This window comes from Alosa sapidissima, chromosome 10 (assembly GCF_018492685.1).
Source record: "Alosa sapidissima isolate fAloSap1 chromosome 10, fAloSap1.pri, whole genome shotgun sequence".
NCBI lineage: Eukaryota > Metazoa > Chordata > Actinopteri > Clupeiformes > Clupeidae > Alosa > Alosa sapidissima.
In genome coordinates, this window is record NC_055966.1 from 13342328 (window position 1) to 13362236 (window position 19909).

Sequence of the window (19909 nt, forward strand, 5' to 3'; positions counted from 1 at the left end):
GATTTGATTGGATAAACCGTTTTTGCAGCGAAGCCATCTCCCGCAGTCTGCCCCGCAGAGAGCAAGACGTCACGTCCACTCGTGCCAAAGGCAAACAGCATGTCTCCCTGGTGGTCTAGTGGTTAGGATTCGGCGCTCTCACCGCCGCGGCCCGGGTTCGATTCCCGGTCAGGGAATGCGGCTTTTGCCAGGCCTTGGTCTTGTCGCAGACAAAGAGATCACCAAAAAGCATCGCTTCCTTCGAGCCGGAGTCGAACCAGCGACCTAAGGATGGCCGGTTGTTCACCTACAGTCCTCCGCTCTACCAACTGAGCTATCGAAGGACCTGGCTCTGTTCTGGGACACGAAACCAGATGGACACCAGAGCCCTATGGAAAAGACCCTAAAAACACTGCAAAAAAATGAAATCTAACCAAGTGTTATTGATCTTATATGAAGATCAACACATGGATTTGGTAATGCTTTTTAAATGAAGTCAAATGATTTGATGAGAAAGCACTAGGTAAGTGTCTTTATACTGAAAACAGTACCAGGTAGATTTTTTTTTTTTTGATATAAGATTAATGACACTCGGCTAGATTTGATTGGATAAACCGTTTTTGCAGCGAAGCCATCTCCCGCAGTCTGCCCCGCAGAGAGCAAGACGTCACGTCCACTCGTGCCAAAGGCAAACAGCATGTCTCCCTGGTGGTCTAGTGGTTAGGATTCGGCGCTCTCACCGCCGCGGCCCGGGTTCGATTCCCGGTCAGGGAATGCGGCTTTTGCCAGGCCTTGGTCTTGTCGCAGACAAAGAGATCACCAAAAAGCATCGCTTCCTTCGAGCCGGAGTCGAACCAACGACCTAAGGATGGCCGGTTGTTCACCTACAGTCCTCCGCTCTACCAACTGAGCTATCGAAGGACCTGGCTCTGTTCTGGGACACGAAACCAGATGGACACCAGAGCCCTATGGAAAAGACCCTAAAAACACTGCAAAAAAATGAAATCTAACCAAGTGTTATTGATCTTATATGAAGATCAACACGTGGATTTGGTAATGCTTTTTAAATGAAGTCAAATGATTTGATGAGAAAGCACTAGGTAAGTGTCTTTATACTGAAAACAGTACCAGGTAGATTTTTTTTTTTTTGATATAAGATTAATGACACTCGGCTAGATTTGATTGGATAAACCGTTTTTGCAGCGAAGCCATCTCCCGCAGTCTGCCCCGCAGAGAGAAAGACGTCACGTCCACTCGTGCCAAAGGCAAACAGCATGTCTCCCTGGTGGTCTAGTGGTTAGGATTCGGCGCTCTCACCGCCGCGGCCCGGGTTCGATTCCCGGTCAGGGAATGCGGCTTTTGCCAGGCCTTGGTCTTGTCGCAGACAAAGAGATCACCAAAAAGCATCGCTTCCTTCGAGCCGGAGTCGAACCAGCGACCTAAGGATGGCCGGTTGTTCACCTACAGTCCTCCGCTCTACCAACTGAGCTATCGAAGGACCTGGCTCTGTTCTGGGACACGAAACCAGATGGACACCAGAGCCCTATGGAAAAGACCCTAAAAACACTGCAAAAAAATGAAATCTAACCAAGTGTTATTGATCTTATATGAAGATCAACACATGGATTTGGTAATGCTTTTTAAATGAAGTCAAATGATTTGATGAGAAAGCACTAGGTAAGTGTCTTTATACTGAAAACAGTACCAGGTAGATTTTTTTTTTTTTGATATAAGATTAATGACACTCGGCTAGATTTGATTGGATAAACCGTTTTTGCAGCGAAGCCATCTCCCGCAGTCTGCCCCGCAGAGAGCAAGACGTCACGTCCACTCGTGCCAAAAGCAAACAGCATGTCTCCCTGGTGGTCTAGTGGTTAGGATTCGGCGCTCTCACCGCCGCGGCCCGGGTTCGATTCCCGGTCAGGGAATGCGGCTTTTGCCAGGCCTTGGTCTTGTCGCAGACAAAGAGATCACCAAAAAGCATCGCTTCCTTCGAGCCGGAGTCGAACCAGCGACCTAAGGATGGCCGGTTGTTCACCTACAGTCCTCCGCTCTACCAACTGAGCTATCGAAGGACCTGGCTCTGTTCTGGGACACGAAACCAGATGGACACCAGAGCCCTATGGAAAAGACCCTAAAAACACTGCAAAAAAATGAAATCTAACCAAGTGTTATTGATCTTATATGAAGATCAACACATGGATTTGGTAATGCTTTTTAAATGAAGTCAAATGATTTGATGAGAAAGCACTAGGTAAGTGTCTTTATACTGAAAACAGTACCAGGTAGATTTTTTTTTTTTTGATATAAGATTAATGACACTCGGCTAGATTTGATTGGATAAACCGTTTTTGCAGCGAAGCCATCTCCCGCAGTCTGCCCCGCAGAGAGCAAGACGTCACGTCCACTCGTGCCAAAGGCAAACAGCATGTCTCCCTGGTGGTCTAGTGGTTAGGATTCGGCGCTCTCACCGCCGCGGCCCGGGTTCGATTCCCGGTCAGGGAATGCGGCTTTTGCCAGGCCTTGGTCTTGTCGCAGACAAAGAGATCACCAAAAAGCATCGCTTCCTTCGAGCCGGAGTCGATACAGCGACCTAAGGATGGCCGGTTGTTCACCTACAGTCCTCCGCTCTACCAACTGAGCTATCGAAGGACCTGGCTCTGTTCTGGGACACGAAACCAGATGGACACCAGAGCCCTATGGAAAAGACCCTAAAAACACTGCAAAAAAATGAAATCTAACCAAGTGTTATTGATCTTATATGAAGATCAACACATGGATTTGGTAATGCTTTTTAAATGAAGTCAAATGATTTGATGAGAAAGCACTAGGTAAGTGTCTTTATACTGAAAACAGTACCAGGTAGATTTTTTTTTTTTTGATATAAGATTAATGACACTCGGCTAGATTTGATTGGATAAACCGTTTTTGCAGCGAAGCCATCTCCCGCAGTCTGCCCCGCAGAGAGCAAGACGTCACGTCCACTCGTGCCAAAGGCAAACAGCATGTCTCCCTGGTGGTCTAGTGGTTAGGATTCGGCGCTCTCACCGCCGCGGCCCGGGTTCGATTCCCGGTCAGGGAATGCGGCTTTTGCCAGGCCTTGGTCTTGTCGCAGACAAAGAGATCACCAAAAATCATCGCTTCCTTCGAGCCGGAGTCGAACCAGCGACCTAAGGATGGCCGGTTGTTCACCTACAGTCCTCCGCTCTACCAACTGAGCTATCGAAGGACCTGGCTCTGTTCTGGGACACGAAACCAGATGGACACCAGAGCCCTATGGAAAAGACCCTAAAAACACTGCAAAAAAATGAAATCTAACCAAGTGTTATTGATCTTATATGAAGATCAACACATGGATTTGGTAATGCTTTTTAAATGAAGTCAAATGATTTGATGAGAAAGCACTAGGTAAGTGTCTTTATACTGAAAACAGTACCAGGTAGATTTTTTTTTTTTTGATATAAGATTAATGACACTCGGCTAGATTTGATTGGATAAACCGTTTTTGCAGCGAAGCCATCTCCCGCAGTCTGCCCCGCAGAGAGCAAGACGTCACGTCCACTCGTGCCAAAGGCAAACAGCATGTCTCCCTGGTGGTCTAGTGGTTAGGATTCGGCGCTCTCACCGCCGCGGCCCGGGTTCGATTCCCGGTCAGGGAATGCGGCTTTTGCCAGGCCTTGGTCTTGTCGCAGACAAAGAGATCACCAAAAAGCATCGCTTCCTTCGAGCCGGAGTCGAACCAGCGACCTAAGGATGGCCGGTTGTTCACCTACAGTCCTCCGCTCTACCAACTGAGCTATCGAAGGACCTGGCTCTGTTCTGGGACACGAAACCAGATGGACACCAGAGCCCTATGGAAAAGACCCTAAAAACACTGCAAAAAAATGAAATCTAACCAAGTGTTATTGATCTTATATGAAGATCAACACATGGATTTGGTAATGCTTTTTAAATGAAGTCAAATGATTTGATGAGAAAGCACTAGGTAAGTGTCTTTATACTGAAAACAGTACCAGGTAGATTTTTTTTTTTTTGATATAAGATTAATGACACTCGGCTAGATTTGATTGGATAAACCGTTTTTGCAGCGAAGCCATCTCCCGCAGAGAGCAAGACGTCACGTCCACTCTTGCCAAAGGCAAACAGCATGTCTCCCTGGTGGTCTAGTGGTTAGGATTCGGCGCTCTCACCGCCGCGGCCCGGGTTCGATTCCCGGTCAGGGAATGCGGCTTTTGCCAGGCCTTGGTCTTGTCGCAGACAAAGAGATCACCAAAAAGCATCGCTTCCTTCGAGCCGGAGTCGAACCAGCGACCTAAGGATGGCCGGTTGTTCACCTACAGTCCTCCGCTCTACCAACTGAGCTATCGAAGGACCTGGCTCTGTTCTGGGACACGAAACCAGATGGACACCAGAGCCCTATGGAAAAGACCCTAAAAACACTGCAAAAAAATGAAATCTAACCAAGTGTTATTGATCTTATATGAAGATCAACACATGGATTTGGTAATGCTTTTTAAATGAAGTCAAATGATTTGATGAGAAAGCACTAGGTAAGTGTCTTTATACTGAAAACAGTACCAGGTAGATTTTTTTTTTTTTGATATAAGATTAATGACACTCGGCTAGATTTGATTGGATAACCCGTTTTTGCAGCGAAGCCATCTCCCGCAGTCTGCCCCGCAGAGAGCAAGACGTCACGTCCACTCGTGCCAAAGGCAAACAGCATGTCTCCCTGGTGGTCTAGTGGTTAGGATTCGGCGCTCTCACCGCCGCGGCCCGGGTTCGATTCCCGGTCAGGGAATGCGGCTTTTGCCAGGCCTTGGTCTTGTCGCAGACAAAGAGATCACCAAAAAGCATCGCTTCCTTCGAGCCGGAGTCGAACCAGCGACCTAAGGATGGCCGGTTGTTCACCTACAGTCCTCCGCTCTACCAACTGAGCTATCGAAGGACCTGGCTCTGTTCTGGGACACGAAACCAGATGGACACCAGAGCCCTATGGAAAAGACCCTAAAAACACTGCAAAAAAATGAAATCTAACCAAGTGTTATTGATCTTATATGAAGATCAACACATGGATTTGGTAATGCTTTTTAAATGAAGTCAAATGATTTGATGAGAAAGCACTAGGTAAGTGTCTTTATACTGAAAACAGTACCAGGTAGATTTTTTTTTTTTTGATATAAGATTAATGACACTCGGCTAGATTTGATTGGATAAACCGTTTTTGCAGCGAAGCCATCTCCCGCAGTCTGCCCCGCAGAGAGCAAGACGTCACGTCCACTCGTGCCAAAGGCTAACAGCATGTCTCCCTGGTGGTCTAGTGGTTAGGATTCGGCGCTCTCACCGCCGCGGCCCGGGTTCGATTCCCGGTCAGGGAATGCGGCTTTTGCCAGGCCTTGGTCTTGTCGCAGACAAAGAGATCACCAAAAAGCATCGCTTCCTTCGAGCCGGAGTCGAACCAGCGACCTAAGGATGGCCGGTTGTTCACCTACAGTCCTCCGCTCTACCAACTGAGCTATCGAAGGACCTGGCTCTGTTCTGGGACACGAAACCAGATGGACACCAGAGCCCTATGGAAAAGACCCTAAAAACACTGCAAAAAAATGAAATCTAACCAAGTGTTATTGATCTTATATGAAGATCAACACATGGATTTGGTAATGCTTTTTAAATGAAGTCAAATGATTTGATGAGAAAGCACTAGGTAAGTGTCTTTATACTGAAAACAGTACCAGGTAGATTTTTTTTTTTTTGATATAAGATTAATGACACTCGGCTAGATTTGATTGGATAAACCGTTTTTGCAGCGAAGCCATCTCCCGCAGTCTGCCCCGCAGAGAGCAAGACGTCACGTCCACTCGTGCCAAAGGCTAACAGCATGTCTCCCTGGTGGTCTAGTGGTTAGGATTCGGCGCTCTCACCGCCGCGGCCCGGGTTCGATTCCCGGTCAGGGAATGCGGCTTTTGCCAGGCCTTGGTCTTGTCGCAGACAAAGAGATCACCAAAAAGCATCGCTTCCTTCGAGCCGGAGTCGAACCAGCGACCTAAGGATGGCCGGTTGTTCACCTACAGTCCTCCGCTCTACCAACTGAGCTATCGAAGGACCTGGCTCTGTTCTGGGACACGAAACCAGATGGACACCAGAGCCCTATGGAAAAGACCCTAAAAACACTGCAAAAAAATGAAATCTAACCAAGTGTTATTGATCTTATATGAAGATCAACACATGGATTTGGTAATGCTTTTTAAATGAAGTCAAATGATTTGGTGAGAAAGCACTAGGTAAGTGTCTTTATACTGAAAACAGTACCAGGTAGATTTTTTTTTTTTTGATATAAGATTAATGACACTCGGCTAGATTTGATTGGATAAACCGTTTTTGCAGCGAAGCCATCTCCCGCAGTCTGCCCCGCAGAGAGCAAGACGTCACGTCCACTCGTGCCAAAGGCAAACAGCATGTCTCCCTGGTGGTCTAGTGGTTAGGATTCGGCGCTCTCACCGCCGCGGCCCGGGTTCGATTCCCGGTCAGGGAATGCGGCTTTTGCCAGGCCTTGGTCTTGTCGCAGACAAAGAGATCACCAAAAAGCATCGCTTCCTTCGAGCCGGAGTCGAACCAGCGACCTAAGGATGGCCGGTTGTTCACCTACAGTCCTCCGCTCTACCAACTGAGCTATCGAAGGACCTGGCTCTGTTCTGGGACACGAAACCAGATGGACACCAGAGCCCTATGGAAAAGACCCTAAAAACACTGCAAAAAAATGAAATCTAACCAAGTGTTATTGATCTTATATGAAGATCAACACATGGATTTGGTAATGCTTTTTAAATGAAGTCAAATGATTTGATGAGAAAGCACTAGGTAAGTGTCTTTATACTGAAAACAGTACCAGGTAGATTTTTTTTTTTTTGATATAAGATTAATGACACTCGGCTAGATTTGATTGGATAAACCGTTTTTGCAGCGAAGCCATCTCCCGCAGTCTGCCCCGCAGAGAGCAAGACGTCACGTCCACTCGTGCCAAAGGCAAACAGCATGTCTCCCTGGTGGTCTAGTGGTTAGGATTCGGCGCTCTCACCGCCGCGGCCCGGCTTCGATTCCCGGTCAGGGAATGCGGCTTTTGCCAGGCCTTGGTCTTGTCGCAGACAAAGAGATCACCAAAAAGCATCGCTTCCTTCGAGCCGGAGTCGAACCAGCGACCTAAGGATGGCCGGTTGTTCACCTACAGTCCTCCGCTCTACCAACTGAGCTATCGAAGGACCTGGCTCTGTTCTGGGACACGAAACCAGATGGACACCAGAGCCCTATGGAAAAGACCCTAAAAACACTGCAAAAAAATGAAATCTAACCAAGTGTTATTGATCTTATATGAAGATCAACACATGGATTTGGTAATGCTTTTTAAATGAAGTCAAATGATTTGATGAGAAAGCACTAGGTAAGTGTCTTTATACTGAAAACAGTACCAGGTAGATTTTTTTTTTTTTGATATAAGATTAATGACACTCGGCTAGATTTGATTGGATAAACCGTTTTTGCAGCGAAGCCATCTCCCGCAGTCTGCCCCGCAGAGAGCAAGACGTCACGTCCACTCGTGCCAAAGGCTAACAGCATGTCTCCCTGGTGGTCTAGTGGTTAGGATTCGGCGCTCTCACCGCCGCGGCCCGGGTTCGATTCCCGGTCAGGGAATGCGGCTTTTGCCAGGCCTTGGTCTTGTCGCAGACAAAGAGATCACCAAAAAGCATCGCTTCCTTCGAGCCGGAGTCGAACCAGCGACCTAAGGATGGCCGGTTGTTCACCTACAGTCCTCCGCTCTACCAACTGAGCTATCGAAGGACCTGGCTCTGTTCTGGGACACGAAACCAGATGGACACCAGAGCCCTATGGAAAAGACCCTAAAAACACTGCAAAAAAATGAAATCTAACCAAGTGTTATTGATCTTATATGAAGATCAACACATGGATTTGGTAATGCTTTTTAAATGAAGTCAAATGATTTGGTGAGAAAGCACTAGGTAAGTGTCTTTATACTGAAAACAGTACCAGGTAGATTTTTTTTTTTTTGATATAAGATTAATGACACTCGGCTAGATTTGATTGGATAAACCGTTTTTGCAGCGAAGCCATCTCCCGCAGTCTGCCCCGCAGAGAGCAAGACGTCACGTCCACTCGTGCCAAAGGCAAACAGCATGTCTCCCTGGTGGTCTAGTGGTTAGGATTCGGCGCTCTCACCGCCGCGGCCCGGGTTCGATTCCCGGTCAGGGAATGCGGCTTTTGCCAGGCCTTGGTCTTGTCGCAGACAAAGAGATCACCAAAAAGCATCGCTTCCTTCGAGCCGGAGTCGAACCAGCGACCTAAGGATGGCCGGTTGTTCACCTACAGTCCTCCGCTCTACCAACTGAGCTATCGAAGGACCTGGCTCTGTTCTGGGACACGAAACCAGATGGACACCAGAGCCCTATGGAAAAGACCCTAAAAACACTGCAAAAAAATGAAATCTAACCAAGTGTTATTGATCTTATATGAAGATCAACACATGGATTTGGTAATGCTTTTTAAATGAAGTCAAATGATTTGATGAGAAAGCACTAGGTAAGTGTCTTTATACTGAAAACAGTACCAGGTAGATTTTTTTTTTTTTGATATAAGATTAATGACACTCGGCTAGATTTGATTGGATAAACCGTTTTTGCAGCGAAGCCATCTCCCGCAGTCTGCCCCGCAGAGAGCAAGACGTCACGTCCACTCGTGCCAAAGGCAAACAGCATGTCTCCCTGGTGGTCTAGTGGTTAGGATTCGGCGCTCTCACCGCCGCGGCCCGGGTTCGATTCCCGGTCAGGGAATGCGGCTTTTGCCAGGCCTTGGTCTTGTCGCAGACAAAGAGATCACCAAAAAGCATCGCTTCCTTCGAGCCGGAGTCGAACCAGCGACCTAAGGATGGCCGGTTGTTCACCTACAGTCCTCCGGTCTACCAACTGAGCTATCGAAGGACCTGGCTCTGTTCTGGGACACGAAACCAGATGGACACCAGAGCCCTATGGAAAAGACCGTAAAAACACTGCAAAAAAATGAAATCTAACCAAGTGTTATTGATCTTATATGAAGATAAACACATGGATTTGATAATGCTTTTTAAATGAAGTCAAATGATTTGATGAGAAAGCACTAGGTAAGTGTCTTTATACTGAAAACAGTACCAGGTAGATTTTTTTTTTTTTGATATAAGATTAATGACACTCGGCTAGATTTGATTGGATAAACCATTTTTGCAGCGAAGCCATCTCCCGCAGTCTGCCCCGCAGATAGCAAGACGTCACGTCCACTCGTGCCAAAGGCAAACAGCATGTCTCCCTGGTGGTCTAGTGGTTAGGATTCGGCGCTCTCACCGCCGCGGCCCGGGTTCGATTCCCGGTCAGGGAATGCGGCTTTTGCCAGGCCTTGGTCTTGTCGCAGACAAAGAGATCACCAAAAAGCATCGCTTCCTTCGAGCCGGAGTCGAACCAGCGACCTAAGGATGGCCGGTTGTTCACCTACAGTCCTCCGCTCTACCAACTGAGCTATCGAAGGACCTGGCTCTGTTCTGGGACACGAAACCAGATGGACACCAGAGCCCTATGGAAAAGACCCTAAAAACACTGCAAAAAAATGAAATCTAACCAAGTGTTATTGATCTTATATGAAGATCAACACATGGATTTGGTAATGCTTTTTAAATGAAGTCAAATGATTTGATGAGAAAGCACTAGGTAAGTGTCTTTATACTGAAAACAGTACCAGGTAGATTTTTTTTTTTTTGATATAAGATTAATGACACTCGGCTAGATTTGATTGGATAAACCGTTTTTGCAGCGAAGCCATCTCCCGCAGTCTGCCCCGCAGAGAGCAAAACGTCACGTCCACTCGTGCCAAAGGCAAACAGCATGTCTCCCTGGTGGTCTAGTGGTTAGGATTCGGCGCTCTCACCGCCGCGGCCGGGGTTCGATTCCCGGTCAGGGAATGCGGCTTTTGCCAGGCCTTGGTCTTGTCGCAGACAAAGAGATCACCAAAAAGCATCGCTTCCTTCGAGCCGGAGTCGAACCAGCGACCTAAGGATGGCCGGTTGTTCACCTACAGTCCTCCGCTCTACCAACTGAGCTATCGAAGGACCTGGCTCTGTTTTGGGACACGAAACCAGATGGACACCAGAGCCCTATGGAAAAGACCCTAAAAACACTGGAAAAAAATGAAATCTAACCAAGTGTTATTGATCTTATATGAAGATCAACACATGGATTTGGTAATGCTTTTTAAATGAAGTCAAATGATTTGATGAGAAAGCACTAGGTAAGTGTCTTTATACTGAAAACAGTACCAGGTAGATTTTTTTTTTTTTGATATAAGATTAATGACACTCGGCTAGATTTGATTGGATAAACCGTTTTTGCAGCGAAGCCATCTCCCGCAGTCTGCCCCGCAGAGAGCAAGACGTCACGTCCACTCGTGCCAAAGGCAAACAGCATGTCTCCCTGGTGGTCTAGTGGTTAGGATTCGGCGCTCTCACCGCCGCGGCCCGGGTTCGATTCCCGGTCAGGGAATGCGGCTTTTGCCAGGCCTTGGTCTTGTCGCAGACAAAGAGATCACCAAAAAGCATCGCTTCCTTCGAGCCGGAGTCGAACCAGCGACCTAAGGATGGCCGGTTGTTCACCTACAGTCCTCCGCTCTACCAACTGAGCTATCGAAGGACCTGGCTCTGTTCTGGGACACGAAACCAGATGGACACCAGAGCCCTATGGAAAAGACCCTAAAAACACTGCAAAAAAATGAAATCTAACCAAGTGTTATTGATCTTATATGAAGATCAACACATGGATTTGGTAATGCTTTTTAAATGAAGTCAAATGATTTGATGAGAAAGCACTAGGTAAGTGTCTTTATACTGAAAACAGTACCAGGTAGATTTTTTTTTTTTTGATATAAGATTAATGACACTCGGCTAGATTTGATTGGATAAACCGTTTTTGCAGCGAAGCCATCTCCCGCAGTCTGCCCCGCAGAGAGCAAGACGTCACGTCCACTCGTGCCAAAGGCAAACAGCATGTCTCCCTGGTGGTCTAGTGGTTAGGATTCGGCGCTCTCACCGCCGCGGCCCGGCTTCGATTCCCGGTCAGGGAATGCGGCTTTTGCCAGGCCTTGGTCTTGTCGCAGACAAAGAGATCACCAAAAAGCATCGCTTCCTTCGAGCCGGAGTCGAACCAGCGACCTAAGGATGGCCGGTTGTTCACCTACAGTCCTCCGCTCTACCAACTGAGCTATCGAAGGACCTGGCTCTGTTCTGGGACACGAAACCAGATGGACACCAGAGCCCTATGGAAAAGACCCTAAAAACACTGCAAAAAAATGAAATCTAACCAAGTGTTATTGATCTTATATGAAGATCAACACATGGATTTGGTAATGCTTTTTAAATGAAGTCAAATGATTTGATGAGAAAGCACTAGGTAAGTGTCTTTATACTGAAAACAGTACCAGGTAGATTTTTTTTTTTTTGATATAAGATTAATGACACTCGGCTAGATTTGATTGGATAAACCGTTTTTGCAGCGAAGCCATCTCCCGCAGTCTGCCCCGCAGAGAGCAAGACGTCACGTCCACTCGTGCCAAAGGCTAACAGCATGTCTCCCTGGTGGTCTAGTGGTTAGGATTCGGCGCTCTCACCGCCGCGGCCCGGGTTCGATTCCCGGTCAGGGAATGCGGCTTTTGCCAGGCCTTGGTCTTGTCGCAGACAAAGAGATCACCAAAAAGCATCGCTTCCTTCGAGCCGGAGTCGAACCAGCGACCTAAGGATGGCCGGTTGTTCACCTACAGTCCTCCGCTCTACCAACTGAGCTATCGAAGGACCTGGCTCTGTTCTGGGACACGAAACCAGATGGACACCAGAGCCCTATGGAAAAGACCCTAAAAACACTGCAAAAAAATGAAATCTAACCAAGTGTTATTGATCTTATATGAAGATCAACACATGGATTTGGTAATGCTTTTTAAATGAAGTCAAATGATTTGGTGAGAAAGCACTAGGTAAGTGTCTTTATACTGAAAACAGTACCAGGTAGATTTTTTTTTTTTTGATATAAGATTAATGACACTCGGCTAGATTTGATTGGATAAACCGTTTTTGCAGCGAAGCCATCTCCCGCAGTCTGCCCCGCAGAGAGCAAGACGTCACGTCCACTCGTGCCAAAGGCAAACAGCATGTCTCCCTGGTGGTCTAGTGGTTAGGATTCGGCGCTCTCACCGCCGCGGCCCGGGTTCGATTCCCGGTCAGGGAATGCGGCTTTTGCCAGGCCTTGGTCTTGTCGCAGACAAAGAGATCACCAAAAAGCATCGCTTCCTTCGAGCCGGAGTCGAACCAGCGACCTAAGGATGGCCGGTTGTTCACCTACAGTCCTCCGCTCTACCAACTGAGCTATCGAAGGACCTGGCTCTGTTCTGGGACACGAAACCAGATGGACACCAGAGCCCTATGGAAAAGACCCTAAAAACACTGCAAAAAAATGAAATCTAACCAAGTGTTATTGATCTTATATGAAGATCAACACATGGATTTGGTAATGCTTTTTAAATGAAGTCAAATGATTTGATGAGAAAGCACTAGGTAAGTGTCTTTATACTGAAAACAGTACCAGGTAGATTTTTTTTTTTTTGATATAAGATTAATGACACTCGGCTAGATTTGATTGGATAAACCGTTTTTGCAGCGAAGCCATCTCCCGCAGTCTGCCCCGCAGAGAGCAAGACGTCACGTCCACTCGTGCCAAAGGCAAACAGCATGTCTCCCTGGTGGTCTAGTGGTTAGGATTCGGCGCTCTCACCGCCGCGGCCCGGGTTCGATTCCCGGTCAGGGAATGCGGCTTTTGCCAGGCCTTGGTCTTGTCGCAGACAAAGAGATCACCAAAAAGCATCGCTTCCTTCGAGCCGGAGTCGAACCAGCGACCTAAGGATGGCCGGTTGTTCACCTACAGTCCTCCGGTCTACCAACTGAGCTATCGAAGGACCTGGCTCTGTTCTGGGACACGAAACCAGATGGACACCAGAGCCCTATGGAAAAGACCGTAAAAACACTGCAAAAAAATGAAATCTAACCAAGTGTTATTGATCTTATATGAAGATAAACACATGGATTTGATAATGCTTTTTAAATGAAGTCAAATGATTTGATGAGAAAGCACTAGGTAAGTGTCTTTATACTGAAAACAGTACCAGGTAGATTTTTTTTTTTTTGATATAAGATTAATGACACTCGGCTAGATTTGATTGGATAAACCATTTTTGCAGCGAAGCCATCTCCCGCAGTCTGCCCCGCAGATAGCAAGACGTCACGTCCACTCGTGCCAAAGGCAAACAGCATGTCTCCCTGGTGGTCTAGTGGTTAGGATTCGGCGCTCTCACCGCCGCGGCCCGGGTTCGATTCCCGGTCAGGGAATGCGGCTTTTGCCAGGCCTTGGTCTTGTCGCAGACAAAGAGATCACCAAAAAGCATCGCTTCCTTCGAGCCGGAGTCGAACCAGCGACCTAAGGATGGCCGGTTGTTCACCTACAGTCCTCCGCTCTACCAACTGAGCTATCGAAGGACCTGGCTCTGTTCTGGGACACGAAACCAGATGGACACCAGAGCCCTATGGAAAAGACCCTAAAAACACTGCAAAAAAATGAAATCTAACCAAGTGTTATTGATCTTATATGAAGATCAACACATGGATTTGGTAATGCTTTTTAAATGAAGTCAAATGATTTGATGAGAAAGCACTAGGTAAGTGTCTTTATACTGAAAACAGTACCAGGTAGATTTTTTTTTTTTTGATATAAGATTAATGACACTCGGCTAGATTTGATTGGATAAACCGTTTTTGCAGCGAAGCCATCTCCCGCAGTCTGCCCCGCAGAGAGCAAAACGTCACGTCCACTCGTGCCAAAGGCAAACAGCATGTCTCCCTGGTGGTCTAGTGGTTAGGATTCGGCGCTCTCACCGCCGCGGCCGGGGTTCGATTCCCGGTCAGGGAATGCGGCTTTTGCCAGGCCTTGGTCTTGTCGCAGACAAAGAGATCACCAAAAAGCATCGCTTCCTTCGAGCCGGAGTCGAACCAGCGACCTAAGGATGGCCGGTTGTTCACCTACAGTCCTCCGCTCTACCAACTGAGCTATCGAAGGACCTGGCTCTGTTTTGGGACACGAAACCAGATGGACACCAGAGCCCTATGGAAAAGACCCTAAAAACACTGGAAAAAAATGAAATCTAACCAAGTGTTATTGATCTTATATGAAGATCAACACATGGATTTGGTAATGCTTTTTAAATGAAGTCAAATGATTTGATGAGAAAGCACTAGGTAAGTGTCTTTATACTGAAAACAGTACCAGGTAGATTTTTTTTTTTTTGATATAAGATTAATGACACTCGGCTAGATTTGATTGGATAAACCGTTTTTGCAGCGAAGCCATCTCCCGCAGTCTGCCCCGCAGAGAGCAAGACGTCACGTCCACTCGTGCCAAAGGCAAACAGCATGTCTCCCTGGTGGTCTAGTGGTTAGGATTCGGCGCTCTCACCGCCGCGGCCCGGGTTCGATTCCCGGTCAGGGAATGCGGCTTTTGCCAGGCCTTGGTCTTGTCGCAGACAAAGAGATCACCAAAAAGCATCGCTTCCTTCGAGCCGGAGTCGAACCAGCGACCTAAGGATGGCCGGTTCTTCACCTACAGTCCTCCGCTCTACCAACTGAGCTATCGAAGGACCTGGCTCTGTTTTGGGACACGAAACCAGATGGACACCAGAGCCCTATGGAAAAGACCCTAAAAACACTGCAAAAAAATGAAATCTAACCAAGTGTTATTGATCTTATATGAAGATCAACACATGGATTTGGTAATGCTTTTTAAATGAAGTCAAATGATTTGATGAGAAAGCACTAGGTAAGTGTCTTTATACTGAAAACAGTACCAGGTAGATTTTTTTTTTTTTGATATAAGATTAATTACACTCGGCTAGATTTGATTGGATAAACCGTTTTTGCAGCGAAGCCATCTCCCGCAGTCTGCCCCGCAGAGAGCAAGACGTCACGTCCACTCGTGCCAAAGGCAAACAGCATGTCTCCCTGGTGGTCTAGTGGTTAGGATTCGGCGCTCTCACCGCCGCGGCCCGGGTTCGATTCCCGGTCAGGGAATGCGGCTTTTGCCAGGCCTTGGTCTTGTCGCAGACAAAGAGATCACCAAAAAGCATCGCTTCCTTCGAGCCGGAGTCGAACCAGCGACCTAAGGCTGGCCGGTTGTTCACCTACAGTCCTCCGCTCTACCAACTGAGCTATCGAAGGACCTGGCTCTGTTATGGGACACGAAACCAGATGGACACCAGAGCCCTATGGAAAAGACCCTAAAAACACTGCAAAAAAATGAAATCTAACCAAGTGTTATTGATCTTATATGAAGATCAACACATGGATTTGGTAATGCTTTTTAAATGAAGTCAAATGATTTGATGAGAAAGCACTAGGTAAGTGTCTTTATACTGAAAACAGTACCAGGTAGATTTTTTTTTTTTTGATATAAGATTAATGACACTCGGCTAGATTTGATTGGATAAACCGTTTTTGCAGCGAAGCCATCTCCCGCAGTCTGCCCCGCAGAGAGCAAGACGTCACGTCCACTCGTGCCAAAGGCAAACAGCATGTCTCCCTGGTGGTCTAGTGGTTAGGATTCGGCGCTCTCACCGCCGCGGCCCGGGTTCGATTCCCGGTCAGGGAATGCGGCTTTTGCCAGGCCTTGGTCTTGTCGCAGACAAAGAGATCACCAAAAAGCATCGCTTCCTTCGAGCCGGAGTCGAACCAGCGACCTAAGGATGGCCGGTTGTTCACCTACAGTCCTCCGGTCTACCAACTGAGCTATCGAAGGACCTGGCTCTGTTCTGGGACACGAAACCAGATGGACACCAGAGCCCTATGGAAAAGACCGTAAAAACACTGCAAAAAAATGAAATCTAACCAAGTGTTATTGATCTTATATGAAGATAAACACATGGATTTGATAATGCTTTTTAAATGAAGTCAAATGATTTGATGAGAAAGCACTAGGTAAGTGTCTTTATACTGAAAACAGTACCAGGTAGATTTTTTTTTTTTTGATATAAGATTAATGACACTCGGCTAGATTTGATTGGATAAACCATTTTTGCAGCGAAGCCATCTCCCGCAGTCTGCCCCGCAGATAGCAAGACGTCACGTCCACTCGTGCCAAAGGCAAACAGCATGTCTCCCTGGTGGTCTAGTGGTTAGGATTCGGCGCTCTCACCGCCGCGGCCCGGGTTCGATTCCCGGTCAGGGAATGCGGCTTTTGCCAGGCCTTGGTCTTGTCGCAGACAAAGAGATCACCAAAAAGCATCGCTTCCTTCGAGCCGGAGTCGAACCAGCGACCTAAGGATGGCCGGTTGTTCACCTACAGTCCTCCGCTCTACCAACTGAGCTATCGAAGGACCTGGCTCTGTTCTGGGACACGAAACCAGATGGACACCAGAGCCCTATGGAAAAGACCCTAAAAACACTGCAAAAAAATGAAATCTAACCAAGTGTTATTGATCTTATATGAAGATCAACACATGGATTTGGTAATGCTTTTTAAATGAAGTCAAATGATTTGATGAGAAAGCACTAGGTAAGTGTCTTTATACTGAAAACAGTACCAGGTAGATTTTTTTTTTTTTGATATAAGATTAATGACACTCGGCTAGATTTGATTGGATAAACCGTTTTTGCAGCGAAGCCATCTCCCGCAGTCTGCCCCGCAGAGAGCAAAACGTCACGTCCACTCGTGCCAAAGGCAAACAGCATGTCTCCCTGGTGGTCTAGTGGTTAGGATTCGGCGCTCTCACCGCCGCGGCCGGGGTTCGATTCCCGGTCAGGGAATGCGGCTTTTGCCAGGCCTTGGTCTTGTCGCAGACAAAGAGATCACCAAAAAGCATCGCTTCCTTCGAGCCGGAGTCGAACCAGCAACCTAAGGATGGCCGGTTGTTCACCTACAGTCCTCCGCTCTACCAACTGAGCTATCGAAGGACCTGGCTCTGTTTTGGGACACGAAACCAGATGGACACCAGAGCCCTATGGAAAAGACCCTAAAAACACTGGAAAAAAATGAAATCTAACCAAGTGTTATTGATCTTATATGAAGATCAACACATGGATTTGGTAATGCTTTTTAAATGAAGTCAAATGATTTGATGAGAAAGCACTAGGTAAGTGTCTTTATACTGAAAACAGTACCAGGTAGATTTTTTTTTTTTTGATATAAGATTAATGACACTCGGCTAGATTTGATTGGATAAACCGTTTTTGCAGCGAAGCCATCTCCCGCAGTCTGCCCCGCAGAGAGCAAGACGTCACGTCCACTCGTGCCAAAGGCAAACAGCATGTCTCCCTGGTGGTCTAGTGGTTAGGATTCGGCGCTCTCACCGCCGCGGCCCGGGTTCGATTCCCGGTCAGGGAATGCGGCTTTTGCCAGGCCTTGGTCTTGTCGCAGACAAAGAGATCACCAAAAAGCATCGCTTCCTTCGAGCCGGAGTCGAACCAGCGACCTAAGGATGGCCGGTTCTTCACCTACAGTCCTCCGCTCTACCAACTGAGCTATCGAAGGACCTGGCTCTGTTTTGGGACACGAAACCAGATGGACACCAGAGCCCTATGGAAAAGACCCTAAAAACACTGCAAAAAAATGAAATCTAACCAAGTGTTATTGATCTTATATGAAGATCAACACATGGATTTGGTAATGCTTTTTAAATGAAGTCAAATGATTTGATGAGAAAGCACTAGGTAAGTGTCTTTATACTGAAAACAGTACCAGGTAGATTTTTTTTTTTTTGATATAAGATTAATTACACTCGGCTAGATTTGATTGGATAAACCGTTTTTGCAGCGAAGCCATCTCCCGCAGTCTGCCCCGCAGAGAGCAAGACGTCACGTCCACTCGTGCCAAAGGCAAACAGCATGTCTCCCTGGTGGTCTAGTGGTTAGGATTCGGCGCTCTCACCGCCGCGGCCCGGGTTCGATTCCCGGTCAGGGAATGCGGCTTTTGCCAGGCCTTGGTCTTGTCGCAGACAAAGAGATCACCAAAAAGCATCGCTTCCTTCGAGCCGGAGTCGAACCAGCGACCTAAGGATGGCCGGTTGTTCACCTACAGTCCTCCGCTCTACCAACTGAGCTATCGAAGGACCTGGCTCTGTTATGGGACACGAAACCAGATGGACACCAGAGCCCTATGGAAAAGACCCTAAAAACACTGCAAAAAAATGAAATCTAACCAAGTGTTATTGATCTTATATGAAGATCAACACATGGATTTGGTAATGCTTTTTAAATGAAGTCAAATGATTTGATGAGAAAGCACTAGGTAAGTGTCTTTATACTGAAAACAGTACCAGGTAGATTTTTTTTTTTTTTGATATAAGATTAATGACACTCGGCTAGATTTGATTGGATAAACCGTTTTTGCAGCGAAGCCATCTCCCGCAGTCTGCCCCGCAGAGAGCAAGACGTCACGTCCACTCGTGCCAAAGGCAAACAGCATGTCTCCCTGGTGGTCTAGTGGTTAGGATTCGGCGCTCTCACCGCCGCGGCCCGGGTTCGATTCCCGGTCAGGGAATGCGGCTTTTGCCAGGCCTTGGTCTTGTCGCAGACAAAGAGATCACCAAAAAGCATCGCTTCCTTCGAGCCGGAGTCGAACCAGCGACCTAAGGATGGCCGGTTGTTCACCTACAGTCCTCCGCTCTACCAACTGAGCTATCGAAGGACCTGGCTCTGTTCTGGGACACGAAACCAGATGGACACCAGAGCCCTATGGAAAAGACCCTAAAAACACTGCAAAAAAATGAAATCTAACCAAGTGTTATTGATCTTATATGAAGATCAACACATGGATTTGGTAATGCTTTTTAAATGAAGTCAAATGATTTGATGAGAAAGCACTAGGTAAGTGTCTTTATACTGAAAACAGTACCAGGTAGATTTTTTTTTTTTTTGATATAAGATTAATGACACTCGGCTAGATTTGATTGGATAAACCGTTTTTGCAGCGAAGCCATCTCCCGCAGTCTGCCCCGCAGAGAGCAAGACGTCACGTCCACTCGTGCCAAAGGCAAACAGCATGTCTCCCTGGTGGTCTAGTGGTTAGGATTCGGCGCTCTCACCGCCGCGGCCCGGGTTCGATTCCCGGTCAGGAAATGCGGCTTTTGCCAGGCCTTGGTCTTGTCGCAGACAAAGAGATCACCAAAAAGCATCGCTTCCTTCGAGCCGGAGTCGAACCAGCGACCTAAGGATGGCCGGTTGTTCACCTACAGTCCTCCGCTCTACCAACTGAGCTATCGAAGGACCTGGCTCTGTTCTGGGACACGAAACCAGATGGACACCAGAGCCCTATGGAAAAGACCCTAAAAACACTGCAAAAAAATGAAATCTAACCAAGTGTTATTGATCTTATATGAAGATCAACACATGGATTTGGTAATGCTTTTTAAATGAAGTCAAATGATTTGATGAGAAAGCACTAGGTAAGTGTCTTTATACTGAAAACAGTACCAGGTAGATTTTTTTTTTTTTGATATAAGATTAATGACACTCGGCTAGATTTGATTGGATAAACCGTTTTTGCAGCGAAGCCATCTCCCGCAGTCTGCCCCGCAGAGAGCAAGACGTCACGTCCACTCGTGCCAAAGGCTAACAGCATGTCTCCCTGGTGGTCTAGTGGTTAGGATTCGGCGCTCTCACCGCCGCGGCCCGGGTTCAATTCCCGGTCAGGGAATGCGGCTTTTGCCAGGCCTTGGTCTTGTCGCAGACAAAGAGATCACCAAAAAGCATCGCTTCCTTCGAGCCGGAGTCGAACCAGCGACCTAAGGATGGCCGGTTGTTCACCTACAGTCCTCCGCT

General features: G+C 47.3%; 56 non-coding genes across 56 annotated transcripts in view; 28 read left to right on the plus strand and 28 right to left on the minus strand.

The window, feature by feature from the left end:
- Positions 1–104: 104 nt before the first annotated feature.
- Positions 105–176, plus strand: trnae-cuc. The gene has a single exon. It is a non-coding gene; the product is annotated as a tRNA-Glu (tRNA).
- A 60-nt stretch (positions 177–236) lies between these two features.
- On the minus strand, positions 237–323 carry trnay-gua. The gene is given in 2 exon segments: positions 237–272; positions 287–323. It is a non-coding gene; the product is annotated as a tRNA-Tyr (tRNA).
- Positions 324–681: 358 nt separating this feature from the next.
- Positions 682–753, plus strand: trnae-cuc. The gene has a single exon. It is a non-coding gene; the product is annotated as a tRNA-Glu (tRNA).
- A 505-nt stretch (positions 754–1258) lies between these two features.
- Positions 1259–1330, plus strand: trnae-cuc. Its single transcript has one exon. It is a non-coding gene; the product is annotated as a tRNA-Glu (tRNA).
- A 60-nt stretch (positions 1331–1390) lies between these two features.
- On the minus strand, positions 1391–1477 carry trnay-gua. Its single transcript is given in 2 exon segments — positions 1391–1426; positions 1441–1477. It is a non-coding gene; the product is annotated as a tRNA-Tyr (tRNA).
- A 358-nt stretch (positions 1478–1835) lies between these two features.
- trnae-cuc lies at positions 1836–1907 on the plus strand. The gene has a single exon. It is a non-coding gene; the product is annotated as a tRNA-Glu (tRNA).
- A 60-nt stretch (positions 1908–1967) lies between these two features.
- On the minus strand, positions 1968–2054 carry trnay-gua. Its single transcript is given in 2 exon segments — positions 1968–2003; positions 2018–2054. It is a non-coding gene; the product is annotated as a tRNA-Tyr (tRNA).
- A 358-nt stretch (positions 2055–2412) lies between these two features.
- trnae-cuc lies at positions 2413–2484 on the plus strand. Its single transcript has one exon. It is a non-coding gene; the product is annotated as a tRNA-Glu (tRNA).
- Positions 2485–2989: 505 nt separating this feature from the next.
- trnae-cuc lies at positions 2990–3061 on the plus strand. The gene has a single exon. It is a non-coding gene; the product is annotated as a tRNA-Glu (tRNA).
- A 60-nt stretch (positions 3062–3121) lies between these two features.
- Positions 3122–3208, minus strand: trnay-gua. The gene is given in 2 exon segments: positions 3122–3157; positions 3172–3208. It is a non-coding gene; the product is annotated as a tRNA-Tyr (tRNA).
- Positions 3209–3566: 358 nt separating this feature from the next.
- trnae-cuc lies at positions 3567–3638 on the plus strand. Its single transcript has one exon. It is a non-coding gene; the product is annotated as a tRNA-Glu (tRNA).
- A 60-nt stretch (positions 3639–3698) lies between these two features.
- Positions 3699–3785, minus strand: trnay-gua. The gene is given in 2 exon segments: positions 3699–3734; positions 3749–3785. It is a non-coding gene; the product is annotated as a tRNA-Tyr (tRNA).
- A 346-nt stretch (positions 3786–4131) lies between these two features.
- On the plus strand, positions 4132–4203 carry trnae-cuc. Its single transcript has one exon. It is a non-coding gene; the product is annotated as a tRNA-Glu (tRNA).
- A 60-nt stretch (positions 4204–4263) lies between these two features.
- On the minus strand, positions 4264–4350 carry trnay-gua. Its single transcript is given in 2 exon segments — positions 4264–4299; positions 4314–4350. It is a non-coding gene; the product is annotated as a tRNA-Tyr (tRNA).
- Positions 4351–4708: 358 nt separating this feature from the next.
- trnae-cuc lies at positions 4709–4780 on the plus strand. Its single transcript has one exon. It is a non-coding gene; the product is annotated as a tRNA-Glu (tRNA).
- Positions 4781–4840: 60 nt separating this feature from the next.
- Positions 4841–4927, minus strand: trnay-gua. The gene is given in 2 exon segments: positions 4841–4876; positions 4891–4927. It is a non-coding gene; the product is annotated as a tRNA-Tyr (tRNA).
- Positions 4928–5285: 358 nt separating this feature from the next.
- Positions 5286–5357, plus strand: trnae-cuc. Its single transcript has one exon. It is a non-coding gene; the product is annotated as a tRNA-Glu (tRNA).
- A 60-nt stretch (positions 5358–5417) lies between these two features.
- trnay-gua lies at positions 5418–5504 on the minus strand. Its single transcript is given in 2 exon segments — positions 5418–5453; positions 5468–5504. It is a non-coding gene; the product is annotated as a tRNA-Tyr (tRNA).
- Positions 5505–5862: 358 nt separating this feature from the next.
- Positions 5863–5934, plus strand: trnae-cuc. Its single transcript has one exon. It is a non-coding gene; the product is annotated as a tRNA-Glu (tRNA).
- A 60-nt stretch (positions 5935–5994) lies between these two features.
- Positions 5995–6081, minus strand: trnay-gua. The gene is given in 2 exon segments: positions 5995–6030; positions 6045–6081. It is a non-coding gene; the product is annotated as a tRNA-Tyr (tRNA).
- A 358-nt stretch (positions 6082–6439) lies between these two features.
- trnae-cuc lies at positions 6440–6511 on the plus strand. The gene has a single exon. It is a non-coding gene; the product is annotated as a tRNA-Glu (tRNA).
- Positions 6512–6571: 60 nt separating this feature from the next.
- Positions 6572–6658, minus strand: trnay-gua. Its single transcript is given in 2 exon segments — positions 6572–6607; positions 6622–6658. It is a non-coding gene; the product is annotated as a tRNA-Tyr (tRNA).
- Positions 6659–7148: 490 nt separating this feature from the next.
- Positions 7149–7235, minus strand: trnay-gua. Its single transcript is given in 2 exon segments — positions 7149–7184; positions 7199–7235. It is a non-coding gene; the product is annotated as a tRNA-Tyr (tRNA).
- Positions 7236–7593: 358 nt separating this feature from the next.
- On the plus strand, positions 7594–7665 carry trnae-cuc. Its single transcript has one exon. It is a non-coding gene; the product is annotated as a tRNA-Glu (tRNA).
- Positions 7666–7725: 60 nt separating this feature from the next.
- Positions 7726–7812, minus strand: trnay-gua. The gene is given in 2 exon segments: positions 7726–7761; positions 7776–7812. It is a non-coding gene; the product is annotated as a tRNA-Tyr (tRNA).
- Positions 7813–8170: 358 nt separating this feature from the next.
- On the plus strand, positions 8171–8242 carry trnae-cuc. The gene has a single exon. It is a non-coding gene; the product is annotated as a tRNA-Glu (tRNA).
- Positions 8243–8302: 60 nt separating this feature from the next.
- On the minus strand, positions 8303–8389 carry trnay-gua. The gene is given in 2 exon segments: positions 8303–8338; positions 8353–8389. It is a non-coding gene; the product is annotated as a tRNA-Tyr (tRNA).
- Positions 8390–8747: 358 nt separating this feature from the next.
- trnae-cuc lies at positions 8748–8819 on the plus strand. The gene has a single exon. It is a non-coding gene; the product is annotated as a tRNA-Glu (tRNA).
- A 505-nt stretch (positions 8820–9324) lies between these two features.
- trnae-cuc lies at positions 9325–9396 on the plus strand. Its single transcript has one exon. It is a non-coding gene; the product is annotated as a tRNA-Glu (tRNA).
- A 60-nt stretch (positions 9397–9456) lies between these two features.
- trnay-gua lies at positions 9457–9543 on the minus strand. Its single transcript is given in 2 exon segments — positions 9457–9492; positions 9507–9543. It is a non-coding gene; the product is annotated as a tRNA-Tyr (tRNA).
- A 490-nt stretch (positions 9544–10033) lies between these two features.
- trnay-gua lies at positions 10034–10120 on the minus strand. The gene is given in 2 exon segments: positions 10034–10069; positions 10084–10120. It is a non-coding gene; the product is annotated as a tRNA-Tyr (tRNA).
- A 358-nt stretch (positions 10121–10478) lies between these two features.
- Positions 10479–10550, plus strand: trnae-cuc. Its single transcript has one exon. It is a non-coding gene; the product is annotated as a tRNA-Glu (tRNA).
- Positions 10551–10610: 60 nt separating this feature from the next.
- On the minus strand, positions 10611–10697 carry trnay-gua. The gene is given in 2 exon segments: positions 10611–10646; positions 10661–10697. It is a non-coding gene; the product is annotated as a tRNA-Tyr (tRNA).
- Positions 10698–11187: 490 nt separating this feature from the next.
- Positions 11188–11274, minus strand: trnay-gua. Its single transcript is given in 2 exon segments — positions 11188–11223; positions 11238–11274. It is a non-coding gene; the product is annotated as a tRNA-Tyr (tRNA).
- A 358-nt stretch (positions 11275–11632) lies between these two features.
- On the plus strand, positions 11633–11704 carry trnae-cuc. The gene has a single exon. It is a non-coding gene; the product is annotated as a tRNA-Glu (tRNA).
- A 60-nt stretch (positions 11705–11764) lies between these two features.
- trnay-gua lies at positions 11765–11851 on the minus strand. Its single transcript is given in 2 exon segments — positions 11765–11800; positions 11815–11851. It is a non-coding gene; the product is annotated as a tRNA-Tyr (tRNA).
- Positions 11852–12209: 358 nt separating this feature from the next.
- Positions 12210–12281, plus strand: trnae-cuc. Its single transcript has one exon. It is a non-coding gene; the product is annotated as a tRNA-Glu (tRNA).
- Positions 12282–12341: 60 nt separating this feature from the next.
- On the minus strand, positions 12342–12428 carry trnay-gua. Its single transcript is given in 2 exon segments — positions 12342–12377; positions 12392–12428. It is a non-coding gene; the product is annotated as a tRNA-Tyr (tRNA).
- A 358-nt stretch (positions 12429–12786) lies between these two features.
- On the plus strand, positions 12787–12858 carry trnae-cuc. Its single transcript has one exon. It is a non-coding gene; the product is annotated as a tRNA-Glu (tRNA).
- Positions 12859–13363: 505 nt separating this feature from the next.
- Positions 13364–13435, plus strand: trnae-cuc. The gene has a single exon. It is a non-coding gene; the product is annotated as a tRNA-Glu (tRNA).
- Positions 13436–13495: 60 nt separating this feature from the next.
- trnay-gua lies at positions 13496–13582 on the minus strand. Its single transcript is given in 2 exon segments — positions 13496–13531; positions 13546–13582. It is a non-coding gene; the product is annotated as a tRNA-Tyr (tRNA).
- A 490-nt stretch (positions 13583–14072) lies between these two features.
- trnay-gua lies at positions 14073–14159 on the minus strand. The gene is given in 2 exon segments: positions 14073–14108; positions 14123–14159. It is a non-coding gene; the product is annotated as a tRNA-Tyr (tRNA).
- A 358-nt stretch (positions 14160–14517) lies between these two features.
- Positions 14518–14589, plus strand: trnae-cuc. The gene has a single exon. It is a non-coding gene; the product is annotated as a tRNA-Glu (tRNA).
- A 60-nt stretch (positions 14590–14649) lies between these two features.
- Positions 14650–14736, minus strand: trnay-gua. The gene is given in 2 exon segments: positions 14650–14685; positions 14700–14736. It is a non-coding gene; the product is annotated as a tRNA-Tyr (tRNA).
- Positions 14737–15094: 358 nt separating this feature from the next.
- Positions 15095–15166, plus strand: trnae-cuc. Its single transcript has one exon. It is a non-coding gene; the product is annotated as a tRNA-Glu (tRNA).
- Positions 15167–15671: 505 nt separating this feature from the next.
- trnae-cuc lies at positions 15672–15743 on the plus strand. The gene has a single exon. It is a non-coding gene; the product is annotated as a tRNA-Glu (tRNA).
- Positions 15744–16248: 505 nt separating this feature from the next.
- Positions 16249–16320, plus strand: trnae-cuc. The gene has a single exon. It is a non-coding gene; the product is annotated as a tRNA-Glu (tRNA).
- A 60-nt stretch (positions 16321–16380) lies between these two features.
- On the minus strand, positions 16381–16467 carry trnay-gua. The gene is given in 2 exon segments: positions 16381–16416; positions 16431–16467. It is a non-coding gene; the product is annotated as a tRNA-Tyr (tRNA).
- A 935-nt stretch (positions 16468–17402) lies between these two features.
- Positions 17403–17474, plus strand: trnae-cuc. The gene has a single exon. It is a non-coding gene; the product is annotated as a tRNA-Glu (tRNA).
- Positions 17475–17534: 60 nt separating this feature from the next.
- On the minus strand, positions 17535–17621 carry trnay-gua. The gene is given in 2 exon segments: positions 17535–17570; positions 17585–17621. It is a non-coding gene; the product is annotated as a tRNA-Tyr (tRNA).
- A 358-nt stretch (positions 17622–17979) lies between these two features.
- trnae-cuc lies at positions 17980–18051 on the plus strand. The gene has a single exon. It is a non-coding gene; the product is annotated as a tRNA-Glu (tRNA).
- Positions 18052–18111: 60 nt separating this feature from the next.
- trnay-gua lies at positions 18112–18198 on the minus strand. Its single transcript is given in 2 exon segments — positions 18112–18147; positions 18162–18198. It is a non-coding gene; the product is annotated as a tRNA-Tyr (tRNA).
- Positions 18199–18557: 359 nt separating this feature from the next.
- On the plus strand, positions 18558–18629 carry trnae-cuc. The gene has a single exon. It is a non-coding gene; the product is annotated as a tRNA-Glu (tRNA).
- Positions 18630–18689: 60 nt separating this feature from the next.
- On the minus strand, positions 18690–18776 carry trnay-gua. The gene is given in 2 exon segments: positions 18690–18725; positions 18740–18776. It is a non-coding gene; the product is annotated as a tRNA-Tyr (tRNA).
- Positions 18777–19267: 491 nt separating this feature from the next.
- On the minus strand, positions 19268–19354 carry trnay-gua. The gene is given in 2 exon segments: positions 19268–19303; positions 19318–19354. It is a non-coding gene; the product is annotated as a tRNA-Tyr (tRNA).
- Positions 19355–19844: 490 nt separating this feature from the next.
- Positions 19845–19909, minus strand: part of trnay-gua — an 87-nt gene continuing 22 nt past the window's right edge. Inside the window, 2 exon segments of the tRNA in view lie at positions 19845–19880; positions 19895–19909. The exon segment at positions 19895–19909 is cut by the window's right edge and continues 22 nt beyond it. This is a non-coding gene — a tRNA (tRNA-Tyr).